A 25,586-nucleotide genomic window follows, 5' to 3' on the forward strand; every position below is an offset into this window, starting at 1 on the left:
GGTATACGCCCTCGTTTTGACAAACTTCGCAACATATCCGAGAGCTTCAATGGCTGAATGTTATATCCGGGTTAACTTCAGACATTAATAAATAATAAAACTGAGAAGGGGGTTAGTCTTTATATAAGTGAAGTTTTGGAATTAAATTATGTTAATTACCAACTCTTTTTCTCTGCAAAAACTTCGCGAACCCATATTCTTCTTCTCGTGCATTTTCTTTTCCGGTGATTAAGTAATATAAATACAAAAATAGTTGTTGATTTCCACTCGTTTACGAGAAACATTAGGCCTTTTAACCGGAGACATATTTGTTTTCGTGAAAATATCTCGAATACACTGCGTCTGCGCCAACCAGGAGACCTCTTGATTGGCTGCGAGGCTGCAATCCTTGCGAAAATCTTTGACACGCCAAAGATTTTCGCGAGGTTTGCAAGGCCTTGCGAGCTGGGCTTTGGCGCGAATTTCTGTAGTGTAAACGATCCGAGCGAAGCGACGTACCGCGCGCGCGAGCGTTACGTAGCTTGCGACGCGAAAAAAGCCATAGTGTGGACGGACCTTAACTCGTCTATAAGTAGCGGTAATCCTTTGAACAAATGAGAGGCTAATTCTTTGTACGGAATTAGTGATAATTTTTTCCTGATGTCGTGATAGACGTGCCATTTGCATAGAGGTTTTTTAGTATTACCACCAAATACATTCATCCAACTGTTATTGTATTGAGGGGCTTTATCCGTCATGATGTATTTTGGAATGATTGAAGTAGTGTGTTTCTTGATTTTCGAAAAAAAAAATCTTCAATATTTCGCCATCTTCTCTGTTGGAAATTAGAAATGCGACAGGTACGCCTTCTTTAAATTCGTCAATTACTAGTACTGTTATCAGTTTAAAATGATATCCATTTGTCCCATGTTTGGCATCCAAGCATACAATATTTTCTCCAAATTCTCTAAACATTTTCTTCTGAAATTTGGTCATAATGGCTAAAACAAAGTCCGATTTCGCCAAACCAAATACTTCATATTCGGGAATATTATTTCGGTTTCCGTGTTGTTTTTTGTAAAGAAGTATAATGCCACTTTTTGAAGCTCTTCCTGGACGTAAGCATCTACACTGATATGGTCTTCTCGATGTTTTTCGAACGTATTAATTCCATAAGATTTGCATATATTATTCAAATCCTTTTTTTGTGCAATATGTTTTCGTTTAGTGACATCCATATTACTGTTACGAATATCATCTAGGACCTTTTTCTTAGACACTCCTCCAAACTTAGCAGCGATTATTTGCTTTTCATTTTTCGAAATTCTTAAATGGCATAGGTCATTTTCGTGACCATAATGTGACTTACATCCAACAAGTGAAACTGTACTATTGCAAGTAGATACTGAGACTTCGAGTATCGCTGTACAGTTACCGTTTATTTTAGAGCTTCCCATTGATTTTGCTAGACGTTGGCCATTTGAATTAGATTGATACTGCCCTGATCTATTACAGTACCAATATTCTACCTTGCAATGTTTTCTCTTGCCTGTTTTGTCTTTCAAATATTGCGTAGCCTCTTTTCATTCTTCCTCTTCCTTCCATATCAAAAGGTCTAACGGGAATACCATGCTTTGTTATGCACAAAAATTATGGCGTTGAAATTTTTGGCGCAAATGAATGGTTAATAAAAAAAGGCAAGTGGGAAATTTGAACCTAACCTAACTTAAAGGGCTCCTTCGGACCCTTAGACACATTGCCCCGCGGATTTCCATCCAAAAATTTATTTTTATTTTGCTGATCATCTGTTGGACGTACAAAAAGGTTTTGCACCAATTGCTATTGTGAAAAAGGTAGTATTATGATTATAAGCATTTATTTACTATCGGCTTTTAGAAATAACTTCGCTATTCCAGAAACGCTTCCCCAGATTTTATGTGAAAGCGAAGAAGAATTCATGGCCTGAACCGAAGGTAATGCAAATTTTCCTTCCCATTTACAGGCTATAATAATAATAGGGTTTTTATAGTTAAAGAAATATCCCAATTCTTGAAAAATGAGCAGAGTATTATTGGCTACGGTAATAAAAAAATTCCGGTTTCTGGTCTGATTGAGGAAACAGTTTACATGGGGCCAGTTCTCAAACATTTTAAGCAGTTATCGTAAGTGATAAAGTATCGTTTCAGTCTCGCAAGATAAAAATACCGACCAACAAACATTAAATAAATTAGTGTTTATTTAATTTAATAATTTTTTATTCACGAGCATGATAGCTTAACAAAAGGCTGGTTGTTAAGTTTTCCCTCTAACTAAAGACTGTCAAATTTGAATTTGTTTTATATGCACGAACGGAATCATGAGAAATCCAAAGCTTTAGTTAAAGGTACAATGACACCAAGACTAATTGGGTATTTAGGTCTCATGCTCTCATAGAACGCGCGGGATTGACACTACCCCTCTAATCGCTAAGTTATCGTTTCTGTGAGGATATTCTTCCTCAAATTAGGGATATTGAAAATGAAGCCAAACAGCATAATCATGAACCATGCTGATTTCCATGTTTATACTTAATATTTTCTATAATATTTCTAGATGCTGTGTGACGGTTTGTATTCATTTCATATTCTCAGTTGTAGAAAAGAATAAAAGGGATGGAAGTATTATTCAGGAAATTCTCCCTCAAATTGGGGATATTGAGCATGACGAATATTCAATACCCGCTTGTGAACCCACTGGCCCAGCTGATTGCTCTGGTTAATACATATTAACATATCAAAATTAGTTAAACGAAGATTATATTAAAGTATTTCGTCTGGATTTGTGTTGGAAAAAGGTAGAGTGATGCAGTATTAATCGTAAGTAATTTTTCCGAAAAACTTAAGTGGACTCGAACGTACCAACGTTAACGCTACGGTTCGGAAACCCGGCACGCTAGGGCTGCGCCACCGAATTCTTACAGAGCGCATTGCTTTCATAACATAAATGCTGGGATAGACAAATCCATCTCGAGTCTAGGCGCGTTTGCGGCGTTTCGCGCTAAGAGAGAAAAATTAAATAATCGCCCACTACCACGTTAATATGACGTTAAGTCGGCCTCAAAGTCACGTCTGAAGCTTACAGTTCTTTTCCTAAAACCTTATCAGTCTTGAATGTAGAGAGAAACGAATTAGCAGGCAAAGTTCACCATGAGTTAACCAATGATATCGACTCGTCTCTTGAAAACTCGTCTGCTACTCTGCTTAGTTAAGTGAGCAGTCCACGTTTACAAGTGAGATTAATGATAACTTTATAAATAATGATGTAGTTTAATTAAGTTTAAAATTAACCGATTGAAGAAGTTACAATAGTTCAATATATATTATTCTGTATTTTAATTAAGATTAAAATAAATATATATTCACGAGTGAGATTGATGATAATTATAAATAATGATGTTTCATGTAAGTTAATTGAGGAATTTACTTTAGATTAATTAATATTATACTTTAATTTAATTAATATTATACTTTAATTTAATTAATATTATACTTTAATTTAATTAATAATATACTTTAATTTAATTAATAATATACTTTAATTTAATTAATAATATACTTTAATTTAATTAATAATATACTTTAATTTAATTAATAATGTACTTAAATTTAATTAATATTATCATGATACTATTGTTTATGATAACTTTACAAATAATTATGTAGTTTAGTTAAGTTTAAAACTAACCGATTGAGGAAGTTACTATAGGGTTGGTACTGGTAATTGTGAACACTTTTTGCAAATCTTTGAATAACTTCCGTGGAGCTAACGTTAGACACCAGAAACTTTCAGGATATGAAATATGATTCTTTAGACACAATTCGCTGTTTTCAGCTTTTTAACTCTCTTAAATTTTGCACAATATCAATATCCTATTTCCCAATACCCTTAGAGGACCCCAAATGTGAACACCCTGACCCTAAATACTAAAGGAGGTAGTGACTGAACACTGGACCCAAATGTGAACAACAATGATAATCAAATGGGAGGAATAAAAAAGGCCCTGGGAAACGACAGGGTTGCCACAGTACCTGGAAAATCTGGAAAAGTCTGGGAATTTAAAAATGGGCCGAAAAGGTCAGGGAACAGTCTGGGAATTTAAAAATGGGCCGAAAAGGTCAGGGAAAAGTCAGGGCATTTTAAAAATTTCAGCAAAGTCAGGGAAAAGTCAGCGAATTTGATTTTAGTGGGTAAAACTTCTGGGAATAAGTCTTTATTGAAAGAGTAATGAAAGTTTCTCCTCATGCTCTCTCAACACAGAAAACTCTAGATTAATCCTTAAAAATGTCTAGAATTGTTTTTGTAAAGTAAATGCTCTCTTAGACTGTTATTTATAGTTAAAATGTTTCTTTTTTGTTTTGTGCAACAAATATATGGGAAAACTTAATGTAGAGAGTTTATTTAATTATAAGCACTTAAAACGTGCTGTAAACATTCACACTTTCGGCCTAAAAGGTCAGGGAAAATCTGAGAAAAAGGTCAGGGAAAACCTGGAAAAGTCAGGGAATTTGGTTCTGAAAATTCCGTGGCAACCCTGAAGGAGCTACCATTACGTAGGGCCATGAATTTATTTATTAACATGAATATATATCTGCATTGACTAGTTAAACTACATATTCAGGGATGGGAGGGGCTTAGTTTGCGTGACGTCAGAAAATTTCCGGCGGTTTGTTTTTAAAGCTAAAGCTCTTGTCATGCGAAAGGCTAATTATGCTTGTCAATTGATCAACTACCGCATTAATTTTACCTTCAACAGTTGGAAAAAAACAGCATGATCAATTCTCACCATTTCAGATGTTGCTAGTTAATTGTCAACCGTTTCATTTTTTATGGCCAAGGCTTAGCACTTTACCAACAGTTTTCAGTTTTAGATTAGGGAAAACATTGTTCGCACTTTATATAATTTCCTTTCAAAGATCAAAATCACTTTCGGACATCGTGTTGAGATATTTATTCACGTATCGGCGATCATTTTTAATATTCAGTTGACGCATTTTGGTAAACCTAACCGAAAATTTTATCCCTCATACAATTTTGTTAAGCTGGTCGTCTGCTGTTTGAACTTCCAGATGCCTCGATTTTGATTGGCTACCGCGATGACGTTAAACGCGTATGTAATTGAAAGGTCCCTCCCATCCCTGAATAACATGAAAGAAAGGCTAATGATACACATATATATTCATGTTAATAAATAAATTCATGGTAGGGCCTAAATTCATGCACCTAGATTAAAGTTTACGCAGATGTGATAAGTGATAATAGGATAATATAGTTAAAACAATACTCGAGTCAAAATGTTCAATAATTTGTTGAGAAGTCCTATTTATTTCGATACCTCGCATAACAGCTGTCTCGTTTTCTCGCTTTCCCGCCCAATAAGTAGTGGTAGCTACCGCCCTCTTACCGCTAAATTGATAAATTTACTAATGGCGCGAAATTTGATTCTTTTTTGGGTCAATGATGTATTTTAAAGTTAATATTATCTGAACGTAGATTCCTTACACCACTTTTACTTTTTATTTTTTAGTAAAATAGCTTAAAAAGTATTCTAATTAACCTTGAAACGTTTGCAATTTTTACTTGGTTTTTTCCAGCTCTATTTTTGAATCGAATTCCGAATCGAAACCACAGATATTAATATCAATTTTATAGCAAAAAACGTGACCTATCTAATGGTTAAAAGTTTGTTATCGTGGGATTATTGTAACTCTTGCTAAAGCTTATTCCCCGATGGTATTGTATTAAGCAACACCTAATATTGGCATCAACTTAAGTTGATTAGTCCGAGTTGGTGTGTATATAGGTTCGTATCTTTCATTCACGTATTTCTACAATGTTCATACCATTTCTATCGTAATTCTCGATATTCAATCTACAAATTGAGCCCTTTTAAAAGAAATTTAAGCCGCCCAAAAATTAGCTACAAAATTTTAAAGAAAAATGGAATCGTTCACATTTACCAGTACCAACACTAGTTTAATAAATATTATTCTGTAATTTAATTAAGAAAAAGTTCTGTAGGTTAACTTTAAAATGAACCTAATGAGTAAGTTACTGTAGTTTATTACTAGATTGCTTTTATTCATAATAGGAATGCTATTTTATAAACAATGAAAAAAAAACCCGAAATTCTAAATTACTTGTGGTCATCTTATAATGTATACAGGGTGTTTCTGAAAAGTCCATCACAAATTAAGGGGCGTGTTTATGGGACCAAACTGAGCGGAAAGTACCAAAGAACATGGGGTGTACAACATTTTGTTACGGAGATATGGCCTTCCAAACATTCGCCCCTAAAACAAGGAAATATCCAAAAATGAGGAGTAACACTTAAGACCGACTAACCAGCTTGTTTAAAATTACTAGACAATTTCAATAGCCTTTGATTTCTACCTTTACTAATCAGAAGCGTATAAATGAGTAGAAGTATGCCTACGGTGGTAATGTAAAATTAATCCCAAGTGACATGATGTTTCAAGATCTTCCCAGCACCAAGTAAAATGGTTCTGATTGAAGGGACTTTTATTAGCACAGCGTAAACAACGTTATTTTCAGGAATTAGTCCAAATGTCCACGGGCGGCATTACAAAAACGAGGCAGTCTTTCGAATGATACTTGGACATGTTGGAAGATCCCTGGCTTGTTCCTGTTATCTCAAACCGTAAAAAGCTACGCAAATCTTCATCATCACGGACAACACTCTTGTACGTTAGGTATGACCTTGAGAAAACCTAAAAGGACATCTCGAATGTATTTGAAAAACCCATCTCCAATTAAGGGGCGTGTTGTTTGTTTCCAACAGAGTAAACTCGCCCAGAAAACAATTACAATGCAGAGCCACGTTTCGGCGTTAATGGCCCACAAAGGTGGTCCCAAACAAAAGAACAAACTTTAATTTGTTTCGTTCAGTAAGTGTTTCATGTGTCATAGATAAAACGCCATGATTAATGCACGAAGAAAATGAATTTATTGACAAGTTTTAACATTTAATTGCAACTAGTTACAAAAATTGTTCAAAGTGTTCACCACCCGCGTTAAGGCACACATTAGCACGTCTTACAAATGATTCCCTTACACGTTGAAAAATGCCTGGAGTTTCGCGAATTGTTTGACAGCCGTGAATTATTCGTCGACGTAGCTCTTCAACATCGGGCACTTCAGTCTGATAAACTAAGTCTTTCAGGTGGCCCCAAAGAAAGAAATCACAAGGGTTCAGATCGGGTGATCGAGCAGGCCACTCCACAGGTCCACCTCGACCTAACCACCGCAAAGGGAAGGTCGCGTTAAGATAATTTCGGACCGCGATGCTGAAATGTGGTGGTGCACCACATTCTGTTTACCAAACCTAAGGGTACGTCTTCGAGTAGTTCCGGTAAATCGTCCCGTAAGAACTGCAAGTAAGCCACACCGTTTAACCTGGGCTCTAGGAAATATGGCCCAATTAAATTGTCACCCACAATACCACACCACACGTTTAAACTGAATTGTACTTGGTGACTTCTAACGCAAGTTGCGTGGGGGTTTAGCTGGGACCATTGATGTTTATTATGTAAGTTAATAATACCATCCCGTGAAAAGTTAGCTTCGTCAGTAACCAACAAATCCCGTGGGAAATCGATATCGTTTACTTTAGCCAGAAACCACTGACAAAACGCCGTGCGTCGTGGGTAGTCCGCTGGATTCAAACCTTGAACTTTTTGAACATGGAAAGGATGAAACCGGTGGCTTCTGAGGATTTTCCACACGAGCGTGTGGTTTACGCCTAATCGGCGACCAACTTGGCGGGTACTTGATTCAGGCTCGTCCTCGAAAATGGTGAGAACTTCGTCTTCTACGGCCTCTGGGATGGCTCTCGCTCTAGGTTGAGGTCCAGCCGGTTGGATTCGTCCATCTTGCCTCAAACGTCTGTCCACAGCCTCGAACGTCAGTCGATTTGGTAGTCGCCTCTGCGGAAATCTTTCCTGATACAAGCGTACAGCTGCAGCGGCATTCCCCTCGGCTAGTCCATACATTAGGTGCATATCCGCATATTCGGCATTTGTGAAGAAAGGCATTGTAACAGACTTCGTTGAATTATGAGTTTAATAAAACAAACACATGTACGTGAAACCTCTTTTATTCCTTTCTTAAAAAACATAGTGCTCTGTTTTAGTGCTCTGTTTTTTAAGAATAGGCGAAGTTCTCACTATTTTCGAGGACGATCCAAAAACAAGCAGCCGCCAATTGGTTTGCTGATTAAGAAAAAACCACACGCAACTTGTGTTAGAATTCACAAAGTACAATTCAGCTTAAACGTGTGGTGTAGTATTGTGGGTGACAATTTAATTGGGCCATATTTCCTAGAGCCCAGGTTAAACGGTGTGGCTTACTTGTAGTTCTTACGGGACGATTTACCAGAACTACTCGAAGACGTACCCTTAGGTTTAATAAACAGAATGTGGTTCATGCACGATGGTGCACCACCACATTTCAGCATCGCGGTCCGAAAACTTGTCAATAACATTTTCTTTGTGCATTAATCATGGCGTTTTATCTATGACACATGAAATACTTACTGAACGAAACAAATTAAAGTTTGTTCTTTTGTTTGGGACCACCTTTGTGGGCCATTAACGCCGAAACGTGGCTCTGCATTGTAATTGTTCTCTGGGCGAGTTTACTCTGTTGGAAACAAACAACACGCCCCTTAATTGGAGATGGGTTTTTCAAATACATTCGAGATGTCCTTTTAGGTTTTCTCAAGGTCATACCTAACGTACAAGAGTGTTGTCCGTGATGATGAAGATTTGCGTAGCTTTTTACGGTTTGAGATAACAGGAACAAGCCAGGGATCTTACAACATGTCCAAGTATCATTCGAAAGACTGCCTCGTTTTTGTAATGCCGCCCGTGGACATTTGGACTAATTCCTGAAAATAACGTTGTTTACGCTGTGCTAATAAAAGTCCCTTCAATCAGAACCATTTTACTTGGTGCTGGGAAGATCTTGAAACATCATGTCACTTGGGATTAATTTTACATTACCACCGTAGGCATACTTCTACTCATTTATACGCTTCTGATTAGTAAAGGTAGAAATCAATTGTTCGATTAAAGGCTATTGAAATTGTCTAGTAATTTTAAACAAGCTGGTTAGTCGGTCTTAAGTGTTACTCCTCATTTTTGGATATTTCCTTGTTTTAGGGGCGAATGTTTGGAAGGCCATATCTCCGTAACAAAATGTTGTACACCCCATGTTCTTTGGTACTTTCCGCTCAGTTTGGTCCCATAAACACGCCCCTTAATTTGTGATGGACTTTTCAGAAACACCCTGTATAGTAATACTAATTCTTGTCACTAGAGGGCTACTACTGATGGCTTCAAACTCTCTACAGAGGTGGGTGGTGAGAGATTTTCCATTGTTCTCGAGTAATAATTACAGCAAAACTAGTTAATTAATCGCGCTTGCTTTTAAACAAGAACAAAACTCTGACGTAAGCACTCAGACTCTCTGAACTTAATCATGAATAATGAAAAAAAAAACATAGTTTAGCTTTTAAATACCCGGTAAACAGTCAATAAATAATGTTGTGTTACAAACTATTAAACCTTAGGTCGACTTTTCATATAAAATTAGTTGCGTTGTTTCCTCGTAATGGAGTTAATTGAAAATTATCACGGGCCGCGTTTATTTATTGCTAATAGACATATTCGTTTATTACAAACAGAGAAACTAAAACACAGGGGCGAGGAAACTATAGGGGTATTTATCCTCCAGAGTTGGTAGTGCGAGTTGGTTAGCCTCCCTCCGCGTGTAGTGAACTCGGGTGAACTCCGGCAGTCTGGCGTTGCTTCTTGGCGAGAGGGAGACGGGATACCCCAATGGAGGCCTCGCCCCGTGTCAAGGTTTCTCTGTTTGTGATATACGAATTTGTTTATAGTTTTTCTACGTATGAGAGCAAATTGAATACCCATAACTTACTTGGCTCCCTTCATTCAGTCGTCTTAATATCGATTATAAGTTACATTCTGGCTTTGAATAGCAAAGTTTTATTTGTTTCTACGTATAATTTGTTAGAGATTTTAATTTTGTTTGTGCTTTTTTTGAAGTTACAACTTCACTTTTTCAGTGTAAACGAGTCGGAATTGTCATAAATATGACGTCAAAGTGTTACGAGTAAACCTCGCCTGACTCGACACCTCATTTGCCAGTTTTAATTGATATGATCTTAAGTGCGTAATAGGCTCTATATAAGTTAAAGAGTACAATTTAAGTGCGAGATAAAATGGAGTGATTTCGAAGTATTTTGTATTTTAGAGAAATTCCAATTTTGTGTAGCGAAGTATCTAATTTTCGTCGTTTAATCGAATAAGTTGAAGATTATTTCGGTTATGAGGACGGCTACTGTCGCTGACAACAGCGTGAGAAGAAAGTAGAAAGGAACACTGACGCTACTCAAATCCAAGGCAACCGCGTCTTTCAACGGTCTCTTCCATGTAATCCGTTCAATTTTATAATGCAATTGTAAGTCGTGATATTTGAAAATTTGCATTTCGAAAATAGGTGCCACGCTGCGATACGACATTCAATTGTCAAGACTGTTAACCATTGCTTTGATAAAATTTAGACTGACCTCAGTTGGACGTTTTTTTCGATTTGCGGACTTTCTCTCATCCAAGAGGTGTTGAAAACGAGGTATAAGTAGTTGAGAGAAATACCGTCTCGCGAAAAATGAAGTCCTCCATTGTCCAGCAAGAATTCGTTCGATTTCGAAGAGCTGATCATACCGGGCAGCTGAGTGTCCTGCACGATCATGGCTTTCTTTCCAGAAATAACGGGAACTAAGGCATGAATTGAATTTAAATCCGGTGGCGAGTCGTAAAACATTTCCTTTGGATTGAGTGCGTCGAACCATTCCTTAACAACTGGGTCGTGTTTTGACTATAGATACAAGACAGTGACGTCAGAAGAATAGAGAACTTGTCTCCAAGAAGGCTAGATATGTACCAATTTTCCAGATACACAGCAGTGGCATATCTTATCATCACAGGTGGAATTCTCGATTTGATCAAGTCCGAGAGAGAATCAACGGGATTGTAGCTTTCAGTCGTGAATTCCGTCCGCATGAAACAACCTAAGAAAAAGAGAATGAAAGTGGCGCAGATCATCCACGACGCGGCCAGCAGACGACAAGTAATTTGGGGCAAAACGAAGGGAATCGCTACGGAAGGAAATTACGACGTTAGCTCGAATGCCCGATTAAAGAGCCGGCCATCTTTCGTAATGAAGAGGACTACAATCCAAGTACGAAACTGGCTCTCGGAAGAGTGAATTCTTTTCACTTAATCTCTTACCTTCGGCGCACAATAGCGACGCGTTGTCCCAAACATTTTGAAGGGATTCAAGAGCCAGTTTTTTGACTGTCTTCATGGTGGGCAACAGTTTGTACTTGTTGGTTACGATGGAGTGAACGACGAGCAATAGCGACAGAAGGACCAAGGTTGACACCGTTAAAATCTCCACATAATTGAACGCAGAATATAGTTCAATGACTCGAGCTTAACTTCTCAATAAGCGTCGTTTACATCGGTGTCCATATTTAAGAAGGACCAGGAAGTGGACGTGACTGTCACTTGGGGTTGGGAAACGACAATTGTTTTGAGAATGCCACAGGGCGGAGACGGGGTGAAACGGTCCAGTCGAACTTGATCGAAAACTGAGCCTACCAGGTCATACATGATAATGTGCGCTTTCTAAATACATTGTAAGCGTTAAATGATAATAATTTGTACTTCGGAACTTGATTAAATTTTAAAATCACTTACGTGAAAGAAAGAAGGTTTATCGAAGAAGTTATTTATAAAGTCACGGTACTTAACTACACGCTCTTGGAAATTCACCCTGAAAGTCATAGTGAAAAGTAATTGTGTTAAATGAGAATTTATACTCCTTAAGAGGGTTGATATTCGTTTTTTGAAATCTTCGAAAATAAATCAATATTTAGTGTGGTGTGTGTGCGAAAAGTAATTGTTTTTTGACTCTGGTTCTAATACCATTGAAAGAAAAATTCGATTACTAATCTCCGTAAACAATTAATCGAGTCAAAGAGAACGATACAGAAATATTCGTATGATTAAAATGAGGTAACTAATTATTAATTTCTTTTTGATTAAAATTTATTCTTTTTTATTCCTATATTTTATATTCCCAATTATTAGTTTGAATAATGACATTTACTTCATGTTGAAGAATCGCTGTAAATATTCCGCCATGAACATATACAAGTCTCTATTGGTTTTTTCATGCCAATGTTCCTGTCAAGAAATGTAACTGTCAACGAGAGAAGCTATTTATTAACGCCACCGGCTGTTGATAAACTCACCTCTATTGTCATGATGTTTACGGGAGTTCCATTGGCGTAACTGCAATAATAGATAGTAATTGTAGAATAGACATTAACTAAATTACAATTGGAAAATGCAAATCGGCCACCTGTATTTGAAATATCCGTCATTTCCAAGAAACTCAGTTACGTTCAGCGCCATTTTTTATTGATTGTTGACCCACGTAAATCCTATCGTTTACAAATTGAAGGATTAGAACTTAGGAGTGGATAACCCAAGACATGGGCGTTTTTTCTCTTTGTTCGCGAGTCATGCACGATAAGAGTCAACCAGCGTCACCGCGCAGACGCGATGCCTAGTGTGGTTCGTGTATACGGTATACGACTGTACTAGTACTAATACCAGCGACCAGGGCTGAGTTTTAACCCCGTGCCTTTCCCTCTCATTAATATCGAAATCGGAAATGGTCTTTTAATTGCCAGCGAATAATGCTGGAAAGTAGCTGAATTGACGCATAAAGTCAACGTGAGAATAATAAGCCCCGCGCTTCGAAGTCTCCCAAATTAGTAAGCGATAAAAATTGAACCAAAATGTAACAAAATATTCAAAGTGGGAAATGAGTCATGTCTAGATTCCGGAATCACAATGCCCCTCTCCAATGACACCGCCGAGTTCCATGAATATCATTTCCTATGTTTATGTAATAAATCTAAAGAACATTAATAAAAATTAACATGAAAAAGAGCCTGTTTACAACTTGATTGTTTGTATCATTGGGGTTTGGTGACGTTTAAGTTAAGGCTTTTAATTAACCTGCTAACTAGATTAGACCACGTAGGATGTATTAAACTAAAAGAGTATGATCAATACTTAATAGGTGATTTTAAAAATGTCGCTTCTCCGGAAACTCGAGCCGAACTGGTTTGGTCAACCTGTACATGAGTTTAAATGAGGAAAATCATGCGTTTACTCTCTCTCACTGAACGGTTGCGAGGGTTCAAATCGAAATGGGGAAAAACTTGCGAGAACTCTTGTAGCTTTTATTGAGTGATTGGAATTTCATGATTGCTTTTGTGGGCAATCGGGTAAATAAAATAAAACTAAATATTTTGAAATAAAAACAAATAAACCATGATTAAAAATGTCAGACGCGAAAGGGAAAATGTTTATCTTTTTAAAATTGTTATAACCAAAACACTAAAACACGCGAGTCTACCATGAAGAACAAAAATAACGGTGGGTCGCTTGTTCTTCATTAAAGAGTGAGTCTTATTCCAATCGTAAAATTCTATACCTTAGTGTGACCAAAGCGGAACCAAACATGGCCGCCCACTGACGTCACAACTGAGATATCTCTATTACCTTATTATTTAACGAAATTTATCACATTATATAGAGAAAACCTCATTTAATTGGATCTAAATAATGTATTTTGAAATGAGACTCGCCCTTTAAGGAATTTTTTACCTCTCCGAGTGACGTATGTCACGGAGAGGTATTACACTGGACGTGTGTGTGTGTCTGTGTGTGTGTGTGTCTGTCACCGCGTTCGCAGTTGGGAAATCGGAGCAAACGTATTGTTAGTTTCCGGACTGCGTTCGCAGTTCACAGAAATTCGGAAAACTGTCGCTACTTGATGGCCTCTAACACCACCATGCACTAGTCTTCCGTCTATACCACATAGACACCAATCTGCAACATTGGCTTCTAAATTCACCATCAACTGGTCTTTCATCTATACCACATAGACACCAATCTGCAACACTGGCTGTTACTCTATCATCGCTGTTATGGTTAAGATTTACGCGGCGATCAGCTAGGGTTACGAGAAACGTCTAGCCTCCCTAAGGTGGGATCACCACCAAAGGTTTTCGCAAATGCGCATTTTCTTATTATTTACTGGGAGACGATTGCTATATATACCCTAGATTTCCAAAACTTTGGCAAAGGCAGTACGCTAGCGGGGAAACCAAAATAATAGTTTAAGTTCAAACGATATTACGAATAAAGTTTCTTAAAACGATGTAAGTATAACTAAAGCAAATATCTGACGAAGATAATAATTAATATCAAATAAATTTAAGAAATTGTTTAAGAAAAACCTCTATCAATCAAAAATTTCTAGTCAAATTTTATATAGGACGAGTAATGAAGATTGCGTACGAAGTCGAAACACTATACACATTTCATAGTCAATATAGAGAGAGTAAAAAAGACGTTACTCCATTGTATTACAAACCACGGAAACTCTTTTGCAAAGCTAATATCGGACAAGTAATGATAACGTTAGTTAATAAAAAACTGAGTAATAAGGATACAGCTTCCACTCCATGTTTCATATTTTATAATCCTTCCTTGTCTTAGTATTCGAGATAATCCTGTTTCTCAACACAGAATTAATACGGAAAGAGTAAAGTAGAAGTCTATGTATTTGTCTGTGTGTGTCCGTCCATTGTTACACTAGTGCGTCGCGTTAGCAGTTAGCCTTGTGTTGATGTGTTAAGAAATCATACAGAACCTTAATAGTCCCTTTTTCCATAATATAAAGTGAATATGTGGAAGTATTTTTCGTAATTATGATGCGTTTAGTACTTTTGTAGCTTTAAAGCTCTGTTTCATTTTGATATTCCAAAGATTTTTTTTAATATTGTTATTTGAAATGGCTGTTTATATATTACGTAAGCTTTACTACATCTGTATATAGAATAATCCTTGATTTAGTGATTTCATGAAGAAAACTAAGACCTAGACTCCAGCGGGTATATCAAGTATTATCCGCAATAGGCTTAGTGAAACAAAGAGTAAATAATTGAGGCCTGAGGTGAAGCAAACTTTGGGCTTTCATTTTCGTGTCTGAAATGAAGAGACATCAACGGTTCAGAGTGAGCCGAAAGATAAAACACTCTTAAATAATCAGGTTAAGATTTTATATTAGAAGAAAAGATCATGGTGGCAATTAGAATAGTAAAAGGGCTAATGGTAAACGGGTAGTAGCAACAGACTTTTTATTCTCTTTATGGTGCGCATTGACTATTTGTGCGTCTAGCTACAATTAAGCTTTGGTGTTATTTAACTTTAACATTCATGTTGGCAAACTAAGAATATTGTTGAGGTGAGACGAGACGATAGTGTTTACACTGCAAACCAGTTGTGAATGTAGCTATCAGAATAAACGGTAAACAGCTGAAGCGTAGACTTCATTTCCTGATCTTTTCCCTATTGACTGATTTCCATGTGTCCGAGATTTATTCTTATTGGATGTAAAATGTCGTCTGCTTTACTGTATATTCGCTATGCTTGGAATACTGCTTCAATATTTCATAAATTTTACTTCAAAAAAGAGAAATAATTCCATATCTAGGTAAATAAGTTTGTAATTTTATTTAAAATGCGAAGCACGGGCTTGTGGCGTAATGGATAACGCGTCTGCCTTCGAAGCAGAAAATTCCAGGTTCGAGTCCTGGCAAGCTCGGTATTACCATTTAAAGATGATTATTAGAGTATAACGGAAGGGAAATTTATAAAAATTAATGCTTCAATATCATTTTTGTCAACCTCTAACGGGCTTGTGGCGCAAAGGATAACGCGTCTGCCTACGGAGCATAAGATTCCAGGTTCGAGTCCTGGCAAGCTCGGTATTAACATTTAAAGATGATTATTAGAGTATAACGGAAGGGAAATTTATAATATTGCAATGCTTCAATAGCATTTTGAACAGCCTCTAACGGGCTTGTGGCGCAATGGATAACGCGTCTGCCTACGGAGCAGATGATTCCAGGTTCGAGTCCTGGAAAGCTCGGTATTAACATATAAAGATGATTTTTAGAGTATAACGGAAGGGAAATTTATAATATTTCAATGCTTCAATATCATTTTGATCAACCTCTAACGGGCTTTTGGCGCAATGGATAACGCGTCTGCCTACTGAGCAGAAAATTCCAGGTTCGAGTCCTGGCAAGCTCGGTATTACCATTTAAAGATGATTATTGGAGTAAAAAGGAAGGGAAATTTATAATATTTCAATGCTTCAATAGCATTTTGATCAACCTATAACGGGCTTGTGGCGCAATGGATAACGCGTCTGCCTACGGAGCAGAAGATTCCAGGTTCGAGTCCTGGCAAGCACGTTGTTTATTTTCGTTAAAGATCTTTTATGCGTCATAAAGAATGCATAAATACAATGTATGGAAATTTTATTTGTAATACGAAGCAAGGGCCTGTGGCGTAATGGATAACGCGTCTGCCTTCGAAGCAGAAGATTCCAGGTTCGAGTCCTGGCAAGCTCGGTATTAACATTTAAAGATGATTATTAGAGTATAACGGAAGGGAAATTTATAATATTTCAATGCTTCAATTTCAGTTTGATCAACCTCTAACGGGCTTGTGGCGCAATGGATAACGCGTCTGCTTACGGAGCAGAAGATTCCAGGTTCGAGTCCTGGCAAGCTCGGTATTACCATTTAAAGATGATTATTGGAGTAAAAAGGAAGGGAAATTTATAATATTTCAATGCTTCAATAGCATTTTGATCAACCTATAACGGGCTTGTGGCGCAATGGATAACGCGTCTGCCTACGAAGCAGAAAATTCCAGGTTCGAGTCCTGGCAAGCTCGGTATTACCATTTAAAGATGATTATTGGAGTAAAAAGGAAGGGAAATTTATAATATTTCAATGCTTCAATAGCATTTTGATCAACCTATAACGGGCTTGTGGCGCAATGGATAACGCGTCTGCCTTCGAAGCAGAAAATTCCAGGTTCGAGTCCTGGCAAGCTCGGTATTACCATTTAAAGATGATCATTAGAGTATAACGGAAGGGAAATTTATAATATTTCAATGCTTCAATATCATTTTTGATCAACCTCTAACGGGCTTGTGGCGCAACGGATAACGCGTCTGCCTACGGAGCAGAAGATTGCAGGTTCGAGTCCTGGCAAGCTCTTTGTTTATTTTCGTAAAAGATATTTTATGCGTCATAAAGAATGCATAAATACAATGTTTGGAAATTTTATTTATCATACGAAGCAAGGGCTTGTGGCTTAATGGATAACGCGTCTGCCTTCGAAGCAGAAGATTAAAGGTTCGAGTCCTGGCAAGCTCGGTATTACCATTTAAAGATGATTATTAGAGTATAACCAGAAGTGGTATGAGACTAGAAGTACTGAGCTAACCAAATTCTTCACTCGGCATTAGTGAAAAGACTTGATAACACAAGAACGGTTGGCCCTCTAGTAGCGGTTTCTGAATTTTCCCTCCAAAACGGTGAGACGCTCGCGGTGGTAGACGGCCGAACTAGATTCAAGGAGCCGGGTCCGTGTTTGGCCGCTTTAGGTTGAGGGGAAGGGGATAGGAAATGTTTTTGGAACTCGACCAATTTTTCTCTTTCTAGTTTTAGCGCGTGGGAAGCGGAATAAAATCCTCAAATTTGTTCACTAGTGCCAGGATCTACTATCAATGCTAGAGCCCTTCACTTCTAGTCTCATACCACTTCTGGTATAACGGAAGGGAAATTTATAAAAATTAATGCTTCAATATCATTTTTGTCAACCTCTAACGGGCTTGTGGCGCAAAGGATAACGCGTCTGCCTACGGAGCAAAAGATTCCAGGTTCGAGTCCTGGCAAGCTCGGTATTAACATTTAAAGATGATTATTAGAGTATAACGGAAGGGAAATTTATAATATTGCAATGCTTCAATAGCATTTTGAACAGCCTCTAACGGGCTTGTGGCGCAATGGATAACGCGTCTGCCTACGGAGCAGATGATTCCAGGTTCGAGTCCTGGAAAGCTCGGTATTAATATATAAAGATGATTTTTAGAGTATAACGGAAGGGAAATTTATAATATTTCAATGCTTCAATATCATTTTGATCAACCTCTAACGGGCTTTTGGCGCAATGGATAACGCGTCTGCCTACTGAGCAGAAAATTCCAGGTTCGAGTCCTGGCAAGCTCGGTATTACCATTTAAAGATGATTATTGGAGTAAAAAGGAAGGGAAATTTATAATATTTCAATGCTTCAATTTCAGTTTGATCAACCTCTAATGGGCTTGTGGCGCAATGGATAACGCGTCTGCCTACGGAGCAGAAGATTCCAGGTTCGAGTCCTGGCAAGCTCGGTATTACCATTTAAAGATGATTATTGGAGTAAAAAGGAAGGGAAATTTATAATATTTCAATGCTTCAATAGCATTTTGATCAACCTATAACGGGCTTGTGGCGCAATGGATAACGCGTCTGCCTACGGAGCAGAAAATTCCAGGTTCGAGTCCTGGCAAGCTCGGTATTACCATTTAAAGATGATTATTGGAGTAAAAAGGAAGGGAAATTTATAATATTTCAATGCTTCAATAGCATTGTGATCAACCTCTAACGGGCTTTCACACTTTAATTACCATTGATCAAACTAAAACATATCAAGCCGTCGTCGATAAAGTAAGAGTTTTTCCCGACTACACCACGACCCCTTATCTTAAGTAAATTTGTAAAATTAATTTGTTTATATAATTTTTGTATTTTTAATTAATTGGGGTTTTGTCTGCAGACATTTTTTGTGTATGTTAATTGCGATTAGTTTTATTACGATTAGAATAAATTTGTCAATAATAATTTTCACTTTATATTATGGTCTTTATTCCTACAAAACCATCTTTTATTATAAGCCTATACAATCAATCAAATACTGACAGGTAAAAAGAGGAGATCGAAAAAACCTGACTCCTCCCCCTTGAGTGGCCGCCATCTTGAATTACTCCAAACTGGCTTTACCCTCTCTCACGGATCACGTGGACACGCAGAACGCTAGGAGGGGCCTTGAGCATATCACGACAGATCCGCTCACACTCCTGTTTTTTACTATTATTCAAAACTATTGTTCGTCCTATTTTGACATTCGGTTCCTTAAGCTATAGCCAGACTTGTAAAACTAATCTAGAAAAATTGGAATCGGTACAAGGAAAATTTATCTTTTACTATAAGACGTATTTCACGAATCTGAAAACTTACCATTACGACGAAGTGCTACTGTCATTACAACTAGAAATACTACAGTTGGTTTTATTAAAATTTGACATAATATTTTTGTCTAAAATCATAAATCATAAAGTTACCTGTACGGATATTTTGGATCAGATAAGCTTTAATGTATCGAACTGTAACACTAGAAGTCGTTTACTATTTTACAAGAACTTGAAAGTCAACCCAATAAATAGGATGATGACTAATTATAACGACTTTGGTAACTCTTTAGACTTGTTTAATGGTGTTCTCAACTTAAAGAAAACTAAAATCGATGGTACTAGAACGTAATATCTTAAGATAATTTTAGTTATTTAGAGTTATCTTAATGTATACTTAATTTTAACATATATAATTTATTGTATCCCCTACGGACGAATTCCATATTGGAAAGTTTTGTTTTTTTTCTGGTTTTAACTTAATTTAATTTTACACTGTGCACAACCTTGTAGGTACTTTTGTATTGTTGCTGTGTACATTAAAGAATTATTATTATTATTATTTATTTAGACACGGATGATTTTTGAAAATTAAAACCAATCTGACATAAGTGTTGTTCTTATCTTTTTTCCACGTCGCCTAAAGTCTAACTAGTATGCGTATTGGTTATTTCAGTTTTTAAAGGGAGAGCAAACTGTGATGGGAATGTGGTTTCGTTGAGTAATTTTAAAGAGGATTGTAGTTTCACAATGAGTCTGTTAAACGTTTTTAAAATTACCAGAAATAAGCCTACCAGATGTGTGAATATAGATAGGTTTTACTGGTAAAATGTATACAATACTGCGGCCCTTTTTCGTGAGTGTTTATTCTGTTAAAGGGAAATTAGTATTTCAATAGGTAATGTTTCATGAAAACTTCTCTATTCTCGAGTTTTTTCCTTATTCAAATTTACATCCAAAAAGATAGCAATGAAAGGCTATTAATATAACAATATGGGAAGTATGAGCGGCCGTGTATACGATGTCCATTAAACGAGAAATTTCAACAACTTTTGCATGAAGTCGAAATTTTTCAAGATGATGATTGGTCTGACAAATGGGGTTATAAATTTTATTGAGTCATACGATATTTTGAATATCGCGCGGCAGGAGACCGGTATGGTTTTTTCTCTTTATCTAACGCCCGTGTCTCGCGAAGTTTCAAAAGCGAATCTTATTTCAATTTGTTCGAGCCTAAAATACAGTTGAAAAATATTTGTAATATTTATTGAAAGTTTCAACAAATTATATTTTACATACGTCCAAGTCGGTGAGTATGGATTTGTGCATAGACACATTAAGAGTTTATAGATTAGAATCTATCAAAAAATTCTTAAATATTTCAATGTCTTAATTTCTTAACATGTTTTGCTGGTCCGGTCGGGTAGGGTTATCATACCGTCTACCCGGGTTAACATTTTTATTATCTTCAATAGGGCAGGGTTTGACCCGGGTATGCTTTTTTTGTGATCTTCAATAGGGCAGGGTCGGGGCCCGGGTAGGCCTTTTTGAGATCTTCAGTAGCGCAGGGTCTGAAAAAGATTTTTCTAAATGCGCGGTCCGACCCAACAATTTAGCGTTGCCAAAAATTCAACTCAGTCTAACGATTTTTTGTGGGGCAGTGGTAGGAGGGTGCGTCAAACTTCGCCTTACTCAGACTAGATCACTTTGATTCACATACTGTGGAGCCCTCGCGGGTCTCTTCCATGACGGCGGAACGAATTCTACGTTACGCCACGGCCACGGGTCTCTTCAAGGCCTGAATATGAGGGTGCAAAATATGCCTCTGGCATCGGTGCTAGGGCGTGAGCCCCCTCCCCCAATAATAATAATTATAATAATACCAACGCTAACGCTACCGATCAGAAAACCTGTTTGCTACCACTGAGTTACAGATACATACACAGAGTGGTTTTTAAAAAAAGATGCGTTAAATCTTGCAAAAGAGAGAAATTCAATAATCGTCCACTGTCAAGTTAATATGATGTTCAGTTAGCCACGTCTGAAACTTAAAGTCAATTTGATCACTGTGAAACGTAGCGCATCGAGGGGCTATTATCTCATACTTTCATTTCGTTCTGTTAAGGTTTACATGTGGATTACAGGTACAGGTAATATTTTTAGGAATGGTTATGGAAAGCGCATCTATGGGCAATTCACTTAAGTTTTCGGTAAGTACAAAACAGTACAATGTGGCTACTATTACGAGCACTGCCTTTGGGCCATTTGTTAAATACAAGTTTTAGGGCTTGATAACCTGAAAGACAACATTTTGCAAATTACCAAAAGTATTGAACTAAATTTAAAATTCTTTTTAAAAATTTATTTAAATAATTAAAACTATGGTGACTAACTGCAATATTTTAAAACATCAAATTGAAGCAAAGTTTTTGATAAGTGCGTAATTGCATCTTATTTAGTGTTTAATCTATAAAACGTTTTGTACTATCGGATTTAATAAAATCAAATAATTTAATTAGTTAAAACATCAAACTGTAGAAAATTGTTTCCGTTTCTCACTAAAGTAGATGAAATCATGTAAAATTTTCTCGTGTAAACGGAACATAGTTTTTTGTAAAACACAAAAATAACACTGAATACATTTCTGGAACCCCTTGAAGGATCGTCTCTTTCTTTTTAGGCAAGGGATAATGTTTCAGAATATGGTTTTAGATTTACTGCAATATACTTTATGATTTTTCAACCTTAGATTGATTTGTGAGCACGCGAATTTTGGAAAATAACGCAAAAATATATTGATAGTAAAGCCAAGTTTATTTCAAACACACGTCTACGTAAAAGATGGGGATACGGGTTCCATAGGACTTTGGGTAGACTAGTGAGAAAATAAAACTTAATCTTATCCAAATCTTTTCTAAAAATCGAAGCCATCAGCGTATTCGGTAATATTCGCCTTGAAAGATGCGCATTCAATGTTAAAAGATGGCGACGATTCCGAGATTTATTGGAGCTCTTGAAAGCCTCACCCCCCACCACAGATTTGTATAAATCTCGGCGCAAAGGTATCTCAGTACATGCTTATAATATTCACAAAGTTTGGATTTGTAGGAACTAGTGGTATGGATGTAGCAGATGAATAAAGAATTCGACGTTTCCTTAAATGAATAAACTAATTATGAACATCCACGCCTGGTGGGGTGCACCACTAAAAGTGTGGCTGTAGCGCACAATTCACTATTCAAGCAAACTTCCTTTTTATTAGCAGTGTAGTAGTAGTTGGTAAATATGTAAGAGGGAAAAATTCTCTCTTGTTTTACAAGATATTTGCGAGTGTTTTTTAACGAATGGTTAATTCTGTTTCCCATTGGTTGCTAGCAATTTATCACCCTCAAGTACTATTTAGGGAGACCAATTATTGCATTATTAATGAAACTTCCATTCTCTCTGATATAGAAAAGCAACACTGTCATACCTTTGTGGGCATACAATACAATACCTATTGTCCAGTTTATTGCAGAGACATTCTAATCAATGCATATTATCTAGTTTTTTTAAAAAAGGAGAGGCAAGAATTTTACGAACTTGCTCTTCGAGATGATACTTAACATTTGAAATACACGACCGGTTATTATCATCAACAACAACCATAAAGTATCCATACAGTATAACCACGATAATGATTCTGGTCGTTAAAGTAGCGAACATTGGGGAAATTACCAAATGCAAACACTGGTGTCCACCATTAAATTATGAAACAACGATTAACGGTCGTTCCTAGCTAGCATACATATAATTCACTGTACTGTTTTTCTTAAATTTTCCCAATATTATTCGGTACACAAAGATAAGCTACTTTCAGATTTCAGCCGTTATTGTTATCTGTTTGCTATCGGAACTTACGGTTTGAAAATGATCGATTTACTCGTTCCTCACGAAAGCTTAACCTACGTTAATGCACGTTTTATGCACTAGTTTACATTAAAGCAAAATTTAAACAAACATGCTTTTCTCTTACTTTTTGTATAAGCGGACAATAAAAATAGTTGGGTGAATACACATTATATCCATAAACCATCGTAATGAACGTCTGATTTAGGACACACAAGACAAAAGTGAACTGATCTAGGACTATCTTCATTTTTGTTAGGTCCTATTAATACTTGGAATTTACCTGCGTTATCTAATGGTTCTGGTGACCGTATTTTGTACCAATGATATTGACCCTTATGGATATAGTGCACCACTGAAATGCCAGACTTGTTTATTAAGGCCGGTTGATTAGCTTTTCAGACAATCGAGTTTAAGTTTAACACGTACTAAACATGACTAGTATAGCGAAAACCGGTAAAAATGCATCAAAATCTATTTTTTGTCCTCTAAGTTAAAGGGATAGAATCAATCTTTTGACTACTAATGAAAAGCTTTCTTTTTTTTAAATCAGATAGAACCTAAAATTACGTTTTCAAGAATATATAGATATTGATAGTTTTAATAACTTAACTATTTTTAACTAATTTTTAAAAGTATTAGATTTCGGCGCCGTTCCGATCACTGCCCCCTCTACAGGCGTTTGCAAAAACAGAGCGAAAAAACTAAATTACTCCCGCGACTTTCCTCTCGCTCGGAGGTACAGTAGATTTACTCCTAAAAGTAGTTTTCATACTATTCTGCATTTTCGCCAAATTAATATAACTCATTTCGATACGGGGTTGCTTTGAAAGTTATAAAGGAAGGTAAATAGTTTCACTGTAATTTTGGTGTTCAAAGTAGTAGTTTTACTATGTTTAATTAAAATTAAAAATATGTTAAAGCTTAGATTAGGGCCATTAGGCTAAAATATGGCGATACCATTATTATACATGGAAGCTAAGCCTTTGCCAAAATAGCGCAAAAATGTGGTTTTTTGGACATTACCTGTAACAGTTTTGACAAATCTCTATCATCCTTACTCTACAACGTAACCGAGAGTTAAGAGAACAAAGGATAATAAACATGAAAAATCAGAATTATGTTTACAAAGGTCTTCTCAAATATGCGCCGTTTCCCCAGTGATAGTGAAAGTGAAAAGCTACTATACAGTGGTCTAGAGCTCCCTTCATTCTCCTATTTCCAAACAACCAATGAATCTAGAGACATTTGCAACGTCATAGTGTGAAAAACAAGTTGGGCGGTATTTCGTGGCTAGTTTGAATTTCAAAATATCTAACGTACTTTTCTTAATTTTAAACGTTTTAATTCGATTTTTTTTGGCACACATAATTTTAGGCACATTTTTTTACCTAAAACTGCCCTCATCTTGTACTAGTCGGAAAACATTGAACCTATCCCTTTAATAAAAATGAAAAACACTATAATGTTGTTCGTTCATATAAGTATCACCATGGTGACCTAAAATTTACAGATTGTACAACAGTTACGGTAATTCATTGGAGAAACGCACCTCCAAATACTTAACAGCCAAATTAATTGCAATCTCATCAATTGGTAGCAAAAAACATACCAAGTGGAACTGTAATGGTGTAAAATGGTCTTTATTTGTCTAAGATAGGCCTACCAATCTACTTCCCATAGCGAGATTTAGAAGGATTATATTTGTGGCAATTGGGAATATATAGCCCTCACCCAGACGACTCCATTATAGCTTCCTACTGGAATTTTAACGGTGTTAATTGGCCTTTTATTGGTTCAAAGCACCAAGATTAAAACAGTGTTAAATTTGTCGCAATTGGGAATTTATGGTCATGAATTCTCCAACACGATTCCATTTGACCTTCTTATTGGAATTTTAATAGTGTTAAATGGCTTTTAATTGGTCTTAGCCACCAATCTACCTCCCATAGCCAGATTAATAGGGAATTTATAGGTATTAGTTTGAATTCAATTTGCAACAATACGTTCCCAGGCGGTTCGATAATGGAAACTTTTAACCAATTGATACATAATACCTTTCTCATAGACCAATACGTTTCCACCTAATCAGGGTTCGTACACGACATGGAAAACCTGGAAAAGTTAGGGAAATAGAAAATGGCACCAAAAGGTCAGGGAAAAGTCAGGGAAAATGAGATTGGGGCCAAAAAGTCAGGGAAAAGTAAGGGAAATTGAAAATTTGCCCATAAAGTTGGAAATAATTCTGTTGCTTAAAGTTCTGTTAGGAAAAATTTAGTTTGTGTGCAAAATATAAGTAGATGATAGCGCGAGCAGCTTGCGTCGTGATCGAGTGGGCTATGACTAGGCACACACTCTAGTGACTAGTAGCGACCCTCTAAGGTGGTGGCGGCGGCAGCAAC

General features: G+C 36.7%; 1 long non-coding RNA gene and 11 other non-coding genes across 12 annotated transcripts; 11 read left to right on the plus strand and 1 right to left on the minus strand.

Annotated features, from left to right (window-relative positions):
* Positions 1-6,959: 6,959 nt before the first annotated feature.
* On the minus strand, positions 6,960-9,334 carry LOC149696392 (uncharacterized). The gene is made up of 2 exons (XR_016382410.1): positions 8,571-9,334; positions 6,960-7,272 (listed from the first exon to the last, which is right to left on the minus strand). It is a non-coding gene; the product is annotated as an uncharacterized LOC149696392 (long non-coding RNA).
* Positions 9,335-15,737: 6,403 nt separating this feature from the next.
* TRNAR-UCG (transfer RNA arginine (anticodon UCG)) lies at positions 15,738-15,810 on the plus strand. The gene has a single exon. It is a non-coding gene; the product is annotated as a tRNA-Arg (tRNA).
* A 90-nt stretch (positions 15,811-15,900) lies between these two features.
* TRNAR-ACG (transfer RNA arginine (anticodon ACG)) lies at positions 15,901-15,973 on the plus strand. Its single transcript has one exon. It is a non-coding gene; the product is annotated as a tRNA-Arg (tRNA).
* A 91-nt stretch (positions 15,974-16,064) lies between these two features.
* On the plus strand, positions 16,065-16,137 carry TRNAR-ACG (transfer RNA arginine (anticodon ACG)). The gene has a single exon. It is a non-coding gene; the product is annotated as a tRNA-Arg (tRNA).
* A 255-nt stretch (positions 16,138-16,392) lies between these two features.
* On the plus strand, positions 16,393-16,465 carry TRNAR-ACG (transfer RNA arginine (anticodon ACG)). The gene has a single exon. It is a non-coding gene; the product is annotated as a tRNA-Arg (tRNA).
* Positions 16,466-16,551: 86 nt separating this feature from the next.
* On the plus strand, positions 16,552-16,624 carry TRNAR-UCG (transfer RNA arginine (anticodon UCG)). Its single transcript has one exon. It is a non-coding gene; the product is annotated as a tRNA-Arg (tRNA).
* A 91-nt stretch (positions 16,625-16,715) lies between these two features.
* TRNAR-ACG (transfer RNA arginine (anticodon ACG)) lies at positions 16,716-16,788 on the plus strand. The gene has a single exon. It is a non-coding gene; the product is annotated as a tRNA-Arg (tRNA).
* Positions 16,789-16,879: 91 nt separating this feature from the next.
* Positions 16,880-16,952, plus strand: TRNAR-ACG (transfer RNA arginine (anticodon ACG)). Its single transcript has one exon. It is a non-coding gene; the product is annotated as a tRNA-Arg (tRNA).
* A 91-nt stretch (positions 16,953-17,043) lies between these two features.
* On the plus strand, positions 17,044-17,116 carry TRNAR-UCG (transfer RNA arginine (anticodon UCG)). Its single transcript has one exon. It is a non-coding gene; the product is annotated as a tRNA-Arg (tRNA).
* Positions 17,117-18,058: 942 nt separating this feature from the next.
* TRNAR-ACG (transfer RNA arginine (anticodon ACG)) lies at positions 18,059-18,131 on the plus strand. The gene has a single exon. It is a non-coding gene; the product is annotated as a tRNA-Arg (tRNA).
* Positions 18,132-18,386: 255 nt separating this feature from the next.
* On the plus strand, positions 18,387-18,459 carry TRNAR-ACG (transfer RNA arginine (anticodon ACG)). The gene has a single exon. It is a non-coding gene; the product is annotated as a tRNA-Arg (tRNA).
* A 91-nt stretch (positions 18,460-18,550) lies between these two features.
* TRNAR-ACG (transfer RNA arginine (anticodon ACG)) lies at positions 18,551-18,623 on the plus strand. Its single transcript has one exon. It is a non-coding gene; the product is annotated as a tRNA-Arg (tRNA).
* Positions 18,624-25,586: the final 6,963 nt, after the last annotated feature.

Source organism: Phalangium opilio, unplaced genomic scaffold (assembly GCF_054372755.1).
Source record: "Phalangium opilio isolate 3A_F unplaced genomic scaffold, DU_Popi_V2 ptg000021l_1, whole genome shotgun sequence".
Classification (NCBI taxonomy): domain Eukaryota; kingdom Metazoa; phylum Arthropoda; class Arachnida; order Opiliones; family Phalangiidae; genus Phalangium; species Phalangium opilio.